Source organism: Temnothorax americanus, unplaced genomic scaffold (genome assembly GCF_048541705.1).
Source record: "Temnothorax americanus isolate GAGA-0224 unplaced genomic scaffold, ASM4854170v1 Scaffold10, whole genome shotgun sequence".
Taxonomy (NCBI): Eukaryota; Metazoa; Arthropoda; class Insecta; order Hymenoptera; family Formicidae; genus Temnothorax; species Temnothorax americanus.
Genome location: NW_027509231.1, coordinates 4,701,216 through 4,716,908, shown reverse-complemented (window position 1 = coordinate 4,716,908; position 15,693 = coordinate 4,701,216). Strand labels below are relative to the sequence as shown.

The following is a 15,693-nucleotide window of genomic DNA, read 5'->3' as shown; positions in this document are numbered from 1 at the left end:
ACGTACGTACATACCGTGCTCGCCTCGGCTTGCCAGCGTACACGATTGCAAGTTCTCTCTCTCTCTCTCTCTCTCTCTCTCTCTCTCTCTCTTTCACCCCCCCCTCCTTTCTCTTTCTCTCCTCTCCCGTCTCTCCGTTTGTGCACGTGAAAACCTCTTCAGAAACTGCATCAAAGGAACGCTCGCCCCGGGCTCTTTATCGGGTCGGTTTAGGTCGGGTCGGGTTCAGAGCGGGCTCGTAAGCGCGCCTCGCGAAATTCTCCCGTTTGCCTCCGTGTTTCGTCGGCTCTCTCTGTCGTTGCGCCCTGGCGAATTTTACGTTCGGATTCCGACCGTGGACCACCGCCGAGGGGCTATATACGTCGATTGTCTGAGCCTGCGTTCGCACGTGGTGTCGCGTCGGATTCGAGTCTCGCTCATCGTCGGATCTAATCTCGCGAAATTGAAGGTAACGACCTGACGCTGAGCACGACTTCCGTCGGCGCCGGTGATTTTACCATCCCCCTCTCTGTCCCTTTCTCTACCTTGTTCTCTTTCGCAAGCTGCCTTCCGGCACGCTAGATTTCAATCTGCGAAAGGGAACCGTCGATTGCAGCGCGGAATTTGCAACACAGTTAAGATTTCATTATTTACTTCTGACTCTGCGAAAAATCGCTTTCATTTTATTGCTCGCAACAAAAGCAATGTTTTATACATGGGAAATGTAACTATTTAAATAACGAATATTTGATATGAATTTTTTAAATAAATGTACGGAAAATAGAAGATATACAAAGAGAGCGCCTGAAGGAGCTCAGGAGTACAGCGAAGCGATTTTTGGGCGACGTATACAATTACGGAAAATATGCTTCCGATATGTGTTGCGAGATGATTGAGTTCCGATCCGAAATTCTGTTCACGGAACGGCACGGCAATTTACGCGAGAGTGCCAATAGACAGCTGTTGTATAATGTACGATCAGTACGATATAATGCGGTTTATAGCTCTCTGCGAGAATGATTCCAATACGAACGCAACTGCCGCGCGCTGCGCCGCTTGAATCGGGCTAACGCCTAAAATACGAGGGTGTGCACTTACGGACCGTCCAAAGAGAATATTTCTTACTGTGCGACAAGCGCGCCGTCCACGATAAACCTCGTTAACTTTCCTCGCACATTGCCCGGGATCTTTCACTGCTCCCGTTTAATAAAAAAAAAAAAAAGAAAAAAAACCGCACTTTTATTCAGGCGCCCCGTTACAGTCAGCAAAGTTTCTCTCGATCATGAATATTTTCTTAGGCAAACGAGACAGCGCGTTATACTTTGACTATGTACTTTATTAGAAAGATACTCTCTAAATTTCTTGGCGTGGGAATACTGCCACTCCAGTGAGATTTCACTCTTTTTGGAGTGAGATCTCACTCTAAAAGAGTGAAATCTTACTCCAAAAGAGTGAAATCTCACTGGAGTGGCAGTATTCCCACTCCAAGAAATTTAGAGAGTACATAATCGCGCGCCCGGCTATATCTCTGCTTAGGTAACTGTCTTAGCAATAACGTTTCGATTTTCCGTACGATCGATACGCGCCCGTATCTCATTACACCAAAGACGTCTTTCTCTCCCGTGCGAGTATCTCTCGCGTACGCTAAAGTACGCGTATATTGCCTCTGTAATGCCTGTACAGCGGTGTAACCGTTGTCGGTGATAATGGACAACGATAAGGAGCGATATCGTTATTAACATGAGAACTACGCCTGCGTGAAGCAATATATATACCAATGAGAAACAAAGAGATATATATAATATATATCTAATATTTATTTGCGTTACACAACAATATTGTGTTATTACAGAAATGCCGCTGAGATTGCAGAAGAAAAATTCGTTAATTAGTTTTGCAAATTAGCTTCCCGGTTACTTTTGCAGATTGCAAATATACAGCGATGAAACGCAGAAACGAAATAAAACAGGCGCGCGTAATTAGATGAAATTTTTGAAGCGCGCGTGCGCGCGCGCGCGGTGGCACTTTCTCGTAAACTCACATAAAGGAAGCGTCTTCGCTTTGAGGTAGCGAAGATCCCCAAGTTACTTTTAATACGGCCTGGTATCTTGTAAATTAGTTTCGCGAAGAGAGCTTTTGCACATTAATGGAAGAATACGCGAGATAATCTTGTAAAATGTAATCTTTCGTACGCGCGCTGTTATAAATTAGATGAAGGCATTACGGAGAGGACGTCTTAGTTAATGGGAGAGGAAACGGCGATAGTGACTCTCGCGAAGAATTGACGATCAATAACCCACATGATACGTAGTCGAGCTATGATAGAGAGATCTATAGAAATATAGCGAGAGAAATATATAGAGATAGAGAGAGAGAGATTGAGTGAGGATGATGTATGGATATATGAGGGAGGGAGGGAGAGAGATTTTATGGATTATAACTTGTAACATCCTCTCGATTATTAATAAAACATGACGCGCTACGCTAAATTATTATCGTTGAGGCGGACGATTATGGATTACCGGTAAAAATGTAGGACGTATATTGACTGTCGGAAACTCCACGTCACGCGGATATCATGCGTTTGCAAGTGCACTACGCATGTTCGAGAACGTGGGAGAGGTGCTCGTATATTGGAAATGTACGAGAAACGCCATCGCGTTGACGGGCTCGCGATGAGAATTGAGCGTGGATGATGTTCACAATTTCGAGGCGCGGGGATCGGCGATATTTCGGCTAAAATATTAACGCGCTCCGTCGCGAGCCGAAACTTTTGATTAATCTACAGATCTACACGTATATATATTCGAGCGGCGCTAGCCGAGTTGAAAATTAATATTAGATTCCGAACGACTTTCACCAACGAGGTATCGCGTAATATGTTACAAGTACATATAATTATATCGAGTGCGCGCGAAATATGTATGGAGAGATTACCTCTATGCCGGTGATAATTAATACGAAAAAAAGACCTTTACCTTCGTACGAATAATGTAGCGGGAAACGCCACGCGATTTTTCCCCAGATCTCGTACATCGACTCTCTCCGCGGTGAAGCACATACGGAGAAAATTAAAAGTTGCTTTAAAGCGTCGCCTTTTACGCACGATTCGTTACCTTTGATTAATGAATCGCGCTTCTTTTTGTCTTCGCGGGTTTCCTTTTTCGGAACATTGCGCACAAATTGGTAGCTCATTATTAACAATGGCCGGCCGTGCGTCCCCGGTATAAAAGCCGCTCGGTCGGACATATTTCACGCGCTAATAAATCTCAGATATATATCCAGCTATTAAAACTTTCCATGGCGAAGCTAATAAATTTCTATGAAAGCGACATTGCGTTTCGCGGCGATATTCAAAATGTTACCCTCGCGTTCTATCTGCGCGATCGCCACGCGTATCAACAAAAATTCCGGATTATATGTACAACGTATCGCCGCTACCGATACAATGTCCGCTTGCACGGTATATTAATTGCAGCGCGGTCCGCGCAATTTTTCGTTATTCACTTCTTGATGCGTTCGCTGTCGCGCGGTATATAATATTTCACAATCATATCCGCGTGTCAGTGCGACCGAAAATATTTGAGATTCCAGTAAATAACATCTCTGACTCCGCGAAATTAATTGCCGCGCGTAATTTTAATTAATTGAGGGATATATTCGGGACTCTTCTCCTCTCCCTCTCCCTTTCCCCCTCTTTCTCGCTCTTTTATCATGTAAATTTAGCGGACGTGTTCTCGCGCGACCGCCCGAGGCGCCCGTGAATGCCGCTCGGCAAATCACGGCGGTATTCGGACGGGACCCGTTGTCGTGAAATTATTAATGGCAATAGCAATCATCGCGCCGTCATTATGCAAGCGAATCAAACACCGGTGAGCATTGTACCGTCAGTGCGCGCGCTATAGTGTCCATAAATAGGTCTGTGTATGGAAATTTGTAAATGAAGGAAGACGGGAACACATTATACTTTTAATATCTTTTTTAATATCCTCCGGTTACGCGCCATAACGCGGAACGCTTATTACGTTTTGACAAAGACCGCCCGTCATATCTTCTCAGATCTTAAAAGGAGGCTGCCTATTTGGGTTTAATTATAATTATTTGGTATTCTTCTTCGCAGATGAGAAACAGAGGGAGAGGAAGATATTTGAAAATTAGGATCGACTTCACGTTATATCTCGCGTAATTTAACCCTCCGTCAACCAACTGGGGCTTTTTTAAGTCCATCGTATGTTATTTTTTTATGTTCTATAGGTTTCCAAAATATCCAAAAAAAATCCTGAGTTATTTATCAACATCTCTACAATATATCCAATAGATTTTAAAGCCAAGTATTAAAAGACTCGATAGAAATAAAATCAAGGTTCGTCTTTGCGATTATACGCTTGTCCTATCCACGTACGTGCGTGATACGCGACGAGCAAATGTGCGTTTTGACTACGGCACGCGGATCCTAATGGTCGCGCGACCGTTATACATAATGACGATTACGTCGTTATAACTGTGGGTAAATAGGGGCGTAAGTGCCAACGCTCGTACGTGAGTCGTGACAATTCGCGTTGTATGACCTGCCCCCGCCCCCGCGACCACTTCCGCCCCCCTTACTTCGTCGCTATTTTCTCGTCCGTTCAATGAAAACTATCCCCATATTTTTCGGATAGTTATCAACGCGTTTGCTGAACTCCGAAATTAATTACGCGACTAATTAAATTAAACGCAGAGTTAAAAGCACCCTTTGTGAAAAAGTTATGAATTTATGGGGAGTATCGGGGACGATACTCGCTCCCCCGTTAGCTCGGATATCAAAATTCCGTGATCAGTGAATGATGCAATATTCTACTTTAATTGGTTTTAAGCTTGTACGCCAATAATAATATCAATTATGGTTCGTCACGCGATATCGTGGTATTGCAATGTCGCTTCGTTTCGTTTCAAAAATGTAAAATTGTCAAAGAGAAATTATTACGACTGGCGAAAAAAATATAAACGTTATTGAGAGAATATGACAAACTGACTATATTACAAAAAAAATATATTTTTTTCCCCCAATGCCACGAATTACGAGTAATGGGTTTTACGTATCTTCGCAACGACCGCAACTTGCAGCGGCGAAAAAAAAAACATTTAAAACCACCGGGAAGCATTAAGCATCGCGATGTAAAATGTCGACCTACCGCAGCTGTTAGCATCGAATTAACGAGCGTTCGCGCTGTTACGTCAGCAGGAGTGAACACCGCGACACACACTATGCCCGCTGGATGTTAATAGCAATGTAAATATCAGCCCGACCTATGCGACAACACGCACGCGGTTCCAGGGGAATATCGCGGCGCGATAATACGGCGCGACTTTACTATGTAAATCTCTTATTGCCGCATTTGCGCTCCGGTTTTGATGCCCGGACTTAATTCCGCGTAGCGAGCGCCGTTTGCCCGACGATTGTACCGCTATATTATACAAAGTACTGTAGGAACTCCCGGTCTTATTTCGACGATTACGTCTTAAAAACCTGGAGTATTAATTTATTCCTCTTTAAAGGGTTACAGGACTCTGATAGAAGCAAAAATTAGGAAAAATTTTTGGGTATTGTAAAAAGTTGTAAATTAATAGAAGCATGAATTTTTTGTTATATATGTATGTTTAAGTACGTCTAATAAGATCTTGGTATAAAAAAATTAGATTTTATGGTGAATATTAACATCACCTGTGTCATTCTCGAGACTAACATTTTTTTAAACTGTAATCACGATAACTTGAGAACGGTTTATTCGATTAACTTAATATTCGACACACAAATGTTTATCATAATTGTCTGCATCGGTTCACGGAGGCTTTTCGCAAATTTTGAAACTATATTGTTTATTTATTTATTTCAAGAGCACAAATTTTTCACTAAAAAGTTTGAATCACAAGATAAATTTGATTTTTCACACCTCCCATTTTGCGAAATATTATCTTTTTTTCAAAATCTGTTTTATAAACCGATGACTAAATATACTCTAATAAATACTGTAATAAAATAAAAAATATGTCATACTAATTTCAAATCACTCATTCATCCTGTTGCAGTTCAAAATGGTTACCGGCGGGTTACCGTTAAAATACGATTCTCTTAAAGAACAATTAAAATGGTCACAGTGCTGTTAATCTTCACAATAAAATCTAATTTTTTAATATCGAGTGTTAGATATATATTTAATAGACATACATAACAAAAGAAATCACACTTCTATTAATTTATATTTTTTTTACCACTCTCCAAATTTTTCCTAATTTTTACTCCCGTCAGGGTCCTTAAATAGAACGTTCGACACGCGATAATAATTATCGAATTATACCGAATTACCTTTCTACGGTCGTCGATCGCTCAAATTTGAGTGGCGACTATATTTTTCTCAATAGAAAAAATATTCTCACGAACATCGTCTTGCATAGGTCAGAGTAAAATCACAATCTCGACAAATTTGTAATTCAAATTGACGTGACGTAGGATATAGGATAAATTACTGGTCCATCTAGAAGTCTCCTCTCGGCTCCTTTCAGAGAAAGGAGCGGAAGGTCCATCTATATCCGGAATCCTGGTGCGCGCATAAACCATCCCGCCTGGACAATTTCGAGCTATTCCGCCGAGATAATTTCTCGATTACAGCCGAGTTATTGGCCTCGGCGTTCCCGCGCCGCCAAATGCGCGACAGTTTGCAATGTAATTCACGATTACAAATAATTCTCAGGATAACGAAATAATTTTCGTGCGCAGCGAATGTGAATGTATTGAATCGAAGTTAAGTTGTAACGTGGACGGAAAATCTAGAACACAGAAAATGGGTGATATTTTTGCTTTTCAACACGGTTTCCGATTTCTACTTTCAAACATTGAAGTTTCTCTCTTGCTATTCCACCGAGATTCCATTTAACGCTTGCTCAAAATTTACTAAAATTGTAGGACCGTTAATCGACATGGTAAGGTAATGTTGACATTTGCGTTTCGTAAAAAGTGGATTTCCAAATCGGGCGACGTTGAACACTAAAATAAAGTGTCATGTATTTAAGCGGCCTAGTAATTAAACAATTTAAACATATACAACAACGTGCCGTAACAAAATTCCCCCGCTATTCGCCGCACGGAATTTGCGCGCGGCGAAATGACGAGTAAATTGTAGGACGCGTCGTGCAAATATAACACTGCCGATTGCAACTACACGTTGAGCAACACGTGCGAAAACATTTTGACGTCCGTTACAAAATTATCCGGACGCGTTGAACGACGATTAATATCGCAAAAATTCCACGATTTTGCAAAAAAAAAAGAAAGAAAGAAAGAAACGTACATAATAATGACCGCGGTCGAGTCGTCGCGTCGGTGCACTCATTATGTATGTACATACATTTGATGTTCGCGTAATTGCTTTTGCTTTATCATTTCGTGGAGTATCGTATTTCGATTACTCCTGGTAACACGATTTCCGACAATCGTCGCTGTTTCGTATGCGAAATTTTCGCAGGGGCTCCTGCTAGCGTATCACTTCGCCGCGGATAACGAGTATCATTAATATTCATTTCGATGTTCTTTGGCTGCGGCCCGCTGTAACAATAAACACGGAACATTATCCAGTTAGCGTGCGTGCAATCTTTTTGGAAATTGGACGCGACGAGAGAGGGGAATTATAATAATGATAAATGACACGAAAGATTTTCTTTTTTGCGAAAAATTATCAAACAAATCTTTTTCCCTTTATTTTTTCACTCCAGACGGTAATTGACGACTCATGTTATCGTAACAGGTATTCCCTAAAGAAATTACACGATTTTATTATTTAAAGTAGACGTTGCAGAGACTAGTAACTTCATGCATTTATGCTAAACGCTTACCAAGAGAATCGAGACGGGAGACGGTAGAGATTTGTTCCCGCGTTGTGAACAGCAAGAAACCCTTAATGCTGAAACTCACAAACAATTTTCGCGTTTGCCACGAAGAAGCAGCGGCGAATTTCGGATGGTGTATGGGGAAATCCCAAGGCAGATCGATGCTGGATAAAAACAGCAGATCACAGAAACGCGGCGAACTCGCTAACGGAGAGCTCATAAATAAAAGACATTGCCGACAGAGAGAGAGAGAGAGAGAGAGAGAGAGGGGGGGGGACGGACAATTATTCTCGCATAGAACGACGTGCTTCTTGTGTCATCGAATACATTACACCCAGTGTGCATTACACGATGTACGCTTGCACTTCGCGAGAGATTCCACTTAACCCGAAGCCGCGAGACTGCCTCCTTTTTTCGCCGCCGACAAAAACATGCCGCGCGACTCGAGAGGGGAGACGATACTACCGAACGAGTGCATATTGCGCCAGGAATTATTCTATGCAAATCGCATTATTCCCGCCTCACCGCATTACAACCGACTGTAATGTATTCCGGAGGGGGATTTATGCGGCTTTGCCGAATAATACCTGACTTAACACATTACTACGGGGGAGTTTGGCGCGACAATAAGAGACTCGGCGAAGGGGATGAGCGTGCAATCAGTTGGTCTTAATATTCGGAGCCACGCGTGATCTCAGGCTCCGGCGCGGATGAGACGACGCGATTGTTACACCGTTAAAAACAATCGACAAACAATCGCGCTGTATAGATTAACGTCCGGTCTGGGATTATGTCGGTGCCGTTTTATTTTGAACGCATCTTAATATTTCAACTTCATTTATTTCAACGTTTTTCTAATCGCAAAAAGACTTTACGTACGGAAAAGTCGGGTATAAGTCCCGGTCTACAATAGGTGTTTTTAAGCCCTAAGCCTTAAGAAATTGTTCAATCACAGTTGAATTTGAAGAGAATAATTGACTGTGATTCGTCAATTTCTTAGGGCTTATAGGGCTGAAAGCACCTATTGTAGACTGGGACTAATGGAGCGACATAAAGGCAAACGTTCATGGCAGACGACAGACGAAACTTTGCAATACGCGCTAACTGGATTAACTGGCTGACGTATAATCTTCTTTACGGCTCGAGGAGCTTAACGATCCGCTGTGTATTCGATAATGGCCGATACCGATGCCATTAAAAGACGCTTGTTCGTCGGCGATCGGCTCTCGCGGAGTTGGCCGTGGGATTTGCATAAAATGATTGGAAATCTCCGACCGGGAAAGAATGCTCGTTACTCAGTCAGCGACTTATCGTGCATCGATGTCAAATTTCTTCCGTCAGCCTAACGTACGGTCCTCGTCGTGTGTCGATGGTGCGGCGGAAGGACGTCGCCCGTCGTTTTCAGAACAACGCAACGATCGGATGCGAATAAAAATTGAATACGATCCCTTTCTCCCTTTTTTTCTCTCTCCCTTCTTCTTTCGCGTATATCCCGCGATAGGTAATTACTCCGAACTCAATTTCTCGCGAGTAAGAGCGACGCGAGATTACGTCCCAGGTTCACGCGCGCGCTTCACGCCGATATTGTAAACACGCTGATACTTCACCGGGAGTTAACGTCGCGGACATGTATACCGCCGCGCGGCAATAAATTACAACGTAGATTAGAATAGTTAATGCCAGCGCCGTTCGAACCCGACGTTACCTAGTAAATCTTGCGATACCTGGGACTAAATGCGGCTGGGGAGGCGCGGGGGAAAACATATCAGACAGAGGGGGGGGGGACGTGTGTCTAACGCTATTAACAATACATCAAAATCAAACGGAGAAAAAAGAGTACGGTCAACCTCTGGAACATCCTCGCGCACCGAGAATATTTCACGTCGGGAATAACACATCTGTCACTTCGAAGCGCGAATGAGAGGATCTAAATAAAAAAAAAAAGAGGAGATGGAATATTTTTTTGCAAGAGCGATCCACGGAACGTGTGAAAAATTATACGCGTGATCCGAAATGGGAAACCGCAGCGTTCCCTCGACATAAGCTATTTTTCTCGCCGTGTTTTTCTATGTCCCACCCCATTCCCCTTTTGTCGCAAACGCTTAGACGATGTAGCCTCCACTTCTGAGTGGCATCTCGAAAGTTCCGGCGGACGACGAATGAGCTTGGATTTGCCCGGGACTGCTGTCGCCCACGCGCGCGAAGTCTTAACCTGAGCCTGCCGGGAAGACAGTCAATTACTGGCGGGTGCTGAAATCAGGGTAAACGCCGGGGACCAGGGGGGAGGGCGAGAGAGAGAGAGAGAGAGAGAGAGAGAGGGTGGCGGAGCCGGGTGACCTGCGCGCGTGAAGGACGATGGATGCTTTCCTCGACGGTGGTGGCGGTTTACCAGTTGAAGGCGCCAGGACCAGGACCGAAATTTTCGAACAAAAGAGCGGCGGTCCTGATTTAGTGGCGCGCATAATTTCGTTCTGGTCATAAATTAATATTTCACAACCCCCCTTTATCCATTCGTCGTCCTACCGGTGGCCCGCGAAAGAAGGGATCTCTTGATGAATGAGAAAATCCTATTACACAAATTCGTATATACATATATATTGGGTTAACTCATAAACAAGTTCCGCTATAGGTACGTAAATACTAAATCACTTCTTCTGAGAAACCGATAGGTATTATCCACGGTATCCAATTATTTTATGTATTGCGAGTAGTTAAGAGTGTATCATTTACGAATTTACTTATTATATTTTTCTAAATATAAAAATTCAATTTGTTAAGCAAAACGTAACTTATTTGTGAATTAAACTAATATATATTTTATATATAAATTCCTATATGTATATATATATATATATATGTGTGTATAATTTATGAAGAAGTGTAGAATTTGTGTAAAATATAACATTAATAGGTATGTGATATATAATGTAATATATGTGGTATTATGATATAAAATGTGCAAAATTTGAAATGCAATGTAATCTTACATTTTAATTATGAAAAACACCTTTGTTGATTTATTCATAATACACATAAAATGTGAATAAATATCACTCGCAAAGTGCAAACAGATATACAAATTATATAGGAAGTTTATTATTTCTTTTGAGTTTTTACCATATCTAATATTCTTTTGTGTAATATATTTTATTAAACTTTACATTATACAAATACATCTCAATTTTTGCATATAATTTAACATGAAATTTAACATGAAATAGACATTTTTTTTCGACAGGAACACGAATGAAACAAATATCGGGGTTTTTGGCAGATTATTTTCTTCTCTCTCCGTTTATCTTCTTGTCAGTTTTTTGCGATATTACAACCACGTCAAAATTTTCATGAATTATGACAAGAGTATCAAAATTAAAACGAATGTCCTTTTTGAATCGATTCTGCCCTCGATGAGAGAATTTCATTTATTGTTTCAATGATTGCGTTACTTTAATGAGAATAATTTCCATAATCAACGCTAATTTATAATAATTACAACACAGAAAAGCATTCGGATTATCGAATAATTATCAATAATTTATTTAGCATATATATATATATATAATAGTTAGTGCTAGTGGTTAATTTTTTTATATTTATTAACATTTTTTTTTCATATATTTTTGTTACAGGTTTCTGGATTGGATTGCGCCGTATTAGATCTCACGATTTCTAAGGTAAGATTTTATAAAATCAAATCCGTGAAACAATTTGATTTACGCTCAACGCAGTTGTATCGAAATCAAGATACACGCGTATACGCAGAAAAAAGAATTGTCGCGCGAACATTCCAAATGGGAAAAATGGGAGTCGAAAATTTAAGGACGCGCGGCGGAACTGCATCGCCGGACGATGCATGGCGCAATGCAAAGGCTCTACGTTAAAATTAAACAATCCGCTAACAGCTTCGGAGCGTTTCCATCAATTTAGGCTCAACCCTTTTTTTCTGTTCAAAATGAACGTCGTTGCGAGGCTTGGCTCCACTCGCGGAAATTTAAATGTATGTCGGTGGGATGTACGCAAAATGTATATGTTTCTACGTGTATACGCAAAGCTTATCTATGGATTAAGGCTTGAGCCCGAAATGGGGTGAAAAAAAATCGTATCGATCGACTATTCGGTCGACGCCATCGTTCGTGAATTAAACGACTTCGACTCGTTTTGCGAGCGCGCGGTAAAAGCGCGGGATAATTAATCATTCGAAAATTCGCGATTTGCACTAGGCGAATGTACTAACAATGATTATTGTAAAGGCATTAATAATAATAATAATTAGAATTTTACGAATACTTACGAGAATAATAAGTATATTACGCGATAATCACTCGCATTCAGCAAAATATAGTCGCGTTGTAAAAATTAAATGAAAATATGAAGCCCTTATTTCGGAATTTAATAACGCGGAAAATTGCAGCTATACAAACGTAAAATGCGCCAAATTCATAATAACGATTGCTATGCACGCGGTGCAGAAATTACAGAAGAATTTTACTAGCCGGGAATCGTTTCGGCGTTACGTTATTTGTTCGACACATTTTATCGAGAAAAATGCTGAACGAGAGTAAGCGCGATTTTCTAAACTCTGATCTATATCTTTTTTTTCACTCCCCGTCCCCCACCCGGAACGACGATCCATGTATGTGTGCATATGTATTTCACTCGCGACTATTGTAAATAACTGTATCGCGCGCGACGCAAAAAGTTTAGTTATATACAACTCTGGAAAATTGGTCATCGACATGAAATATCGGTGTCAAATAAATGGAATATTTTATATGTCGTTTGACGCGCCCGAAATTGGAGATAATAAAATGCCTTATGGGGTGGGGGAGAGAGATATGATGCACCACCTGCGAGGACGTTGCCGCGCGTAATCAATTAACATTGATCAGTTCTCTGCCTAGCCGGGATTTATAATAAACGCGAGTTCGCGTTAATCCGATCCATAATTAACGCGGGATAATCGGCGACGCGCGGCTGCGACAGAATTCGATTGTCAAAAGTATGCGGACAATAATTATCATAATAATGGAGAGATCCCGGTGGCGAAATCAATCGCAAATAATGGAGGACAATTCGCGCGCGAGAGAGAGAGAAGTGCAATTAAAGATTAGGAGTATTGTCGTGTATATGTACAATGACGATCGATCCGGCAACTACCGCATAGATCCAGAATAGTCGAGCGCAAACGTCATTAAACCGCGATTGCACGCGATTCGTTCGCGATTCTTTCGTGCCGCGCGACACGGGAGATCGTCACAGAATTATTTGCAGATTTTGCGGACAGCCGGTGGACGCGCGGCGGACGAGACAAACTCGTTTAGTCGATATTAATACCTCCTATTATGCAGGCAGCTAGTTGTGCGGTCGGCTGAATTCGCATCATGAAAATATCACGTGGCGTCTGGAGCCGCATTTGCATAATAAACGCGCCCGCCGACACGTTAGTCTCGAGGATCAACAATTATCGTATCGAGCGATCGGAAAATGCTTCGTGACCTTTCCCTGTCTGTTCACGTTGGCTGAACAGCGCATTTCGCCAAAATAGCTTACCGAAACAGGAAAAACCACTTGTTACGACGGAAAATCTCTCGCACGGAAAAAAAAGTTCGCCGCAAAAAATGTTAGGTGTCTATTTTTGCTATGTTTGCAACTAAATTTGCCATAGTAGCTCCTTTTTTTCCGTGTCTCCTTTCCTTTTTGTAATAACAAATGCATCGATCGAGGTTCTCGATTGTTAAGAATAGTATCCTTCATCGCGTATGTATTATTTGCGCCGAGGAGTACCGTGAGATATTTGAAATTTCACGGAAGTGGAGTTACTCTTAAATACAAAATTTCCTCTTCCCAATTTCCGTCAAAGGGGCCTCGTTTAGCGGACGAGTGTCCGTACTTCTTTTCTTCTATTCTCCCGTCGTGCCAGAGGCGCGTTTGGGGTGAGCCGTCACGTTCGTCGCGGTGGCAATTTGTCGGGCGACAGAACGTCAGGTCGAGCCCACTGAAATTTTTAATTTCTTACGGGACGAGGGTAGAGCCAGAGGGACCGGGTTCATTTGTTCTGGGACAATTATATCTCGAGAATAAGGCGCCGGGCGAGCCACTGGCACAAAAGCGAGAACGAAAGGGAAAAGAGACAGGGTCATCGTGCATCTCTTGCCCGGCGAGAACGAAGTGTCGCCAAAATATGTAAAGCAGCCCGTTCTAGTAGATCTTTTATCGCGAACTTTATTTCAAGTGTTGCGGTGTTACGGTTTCTCCCTGGATTAACTTGTAAAGTACGTTTAATCTTAATATAGTTAAGCTTCGTGAATAAGTCCCCTCCCCCCTCCTTCCAAATTAGACAAAAGTTGTTCTCGCGTCCCTTCCTTCTTTCTCCACAATTTACTCCCTGTAAGTAATTCTGATTTTCTCACCGCGAGACAATTAGATTCATGCATCCCCAATTAACACGCGAACAAAGCGCTCGAAACGCACGTGGAAACTTCATTAGCGTGCGTAATCAGAAGCTACTTATACGAAACGACGAAGTTGCTGCTCGTTGTTGCGCCAGAGCACACTTTCCCGCGGCTGTTATTTCGTTCCGCGTGTCGTCGGTTATATTCGCCGTGGGAGTGATACACGCGCGCGCAAGCCGCCCGACGCTTTCGCGATTGTCGGAGTCCATTTACATCCCAGACTCAGGATCGCGCCGAGTGTCGAAGTGCCGCAACGAACGTTGGCACCGGGAACCATCGGATCTCGCGGTGGTAATTCGCTTTCGGCGCCCGTCAGCTTCATACGCTGCACCGCCTGCTTGCCTGCCCCGACGCCCGTCGCTACCGCGGCTGCGGAACGCGCGTTGACTGCGCTGCATTAGCAATGCAGCCCCTGCTTCCTTTCCGTATTCAGTAGTAGAGCCATGTAAACGGTCAGACGACAGAGCCGATTCCCTTGAGAAATACCTTCCGCAATGGATGATTTTTGAGAAATCAATAACGGCGCAACGCGCGTCGATTCGAGTACAACTTGCCGAAAGGAATATCACGCGCGACTTAAAGCAATTAAGAATCGAAACGCTATACATGAAAGGTGAGAATTACACGTTAGCGTTCCCGTTACAATATGCGCGAGGAATAATTATTCCTTTAACGATGCTCGATCGCATCTCTCGTATCTCGCGCTTTGTAGCTTCCATTGAGATTAAATGAAATTCGCCGATTCATCTTCGGAGTGAGAACGCGATGTGAAATACGCGCGAATCGTCGAACGTGAATTCAAATGATGTGTATCTACATATAATAATTCTTCAATGATGTTTCGTATATTTCGAAAGATCGCGTGTATAAGTACGCGTTATCATCGGGAAAATTTTGTGCGTGAAATATCGTCGGATTCGAATGATCAGCCGGGTCGCGATTGTAATTAACCGTGTTTTTTCGCGTATGTTGTGTGAGTGCAACGAACCCGGGTGGAAATCTGAGAGGAGGAGGAGGAGGAGGAGACCTGGCGCGGTAGTGGAGCAACCTGGGTATTTTATTATTTACTATCGCATTCGTTGCACAGAATAAATCGTTTATAATATTATTTCACGCGCGGGCAACAATTCTCTTTTTTTTTCTTAATTTTAGTTATTTCATCCGCGCTATAATTTTTACTTGTATCTATATTTTACAAATCGATGTAGTTACCACGTAGTTTACAACTCCGCTGTTGCGCGTCGTCTCGGTATATAAGTGATGCATCATGCTTTATTTTAATGTGAAATAATGTATCCATATGGAACTGCTATCAAAAATGTGCGAAATGTATAGAGATGTATATATGTATATATATATCAAGCTAAGATTTTTTATAAAAATAAAATATCATAAATAA

General features: G+C 42.2%; 1 protein-coding gene across 3 annotated transcripts in view; it reads left to right on the top strand.

Moving 5' to 3' along the window:
* Nlg-5 (neuroligin 5) overlaps positions 1–15,693 on the top strand; it is a 214,539-nt gene that overhangs the window by 76,145 nt on the left and 122,701 nt on the right. For all 3 annotated transcript variants that reach the window (XM_077408313.1, XM_077408305.1, XM_077408322.1), the window contains one exon: positions 11,472–11,516. The gene's annotated coding sequence lies outside the window, so the exon portion shown is untranslated. The remainder of the gene's footprint in view (positions 1–11,471; positions 11,517–15,693) is intronic.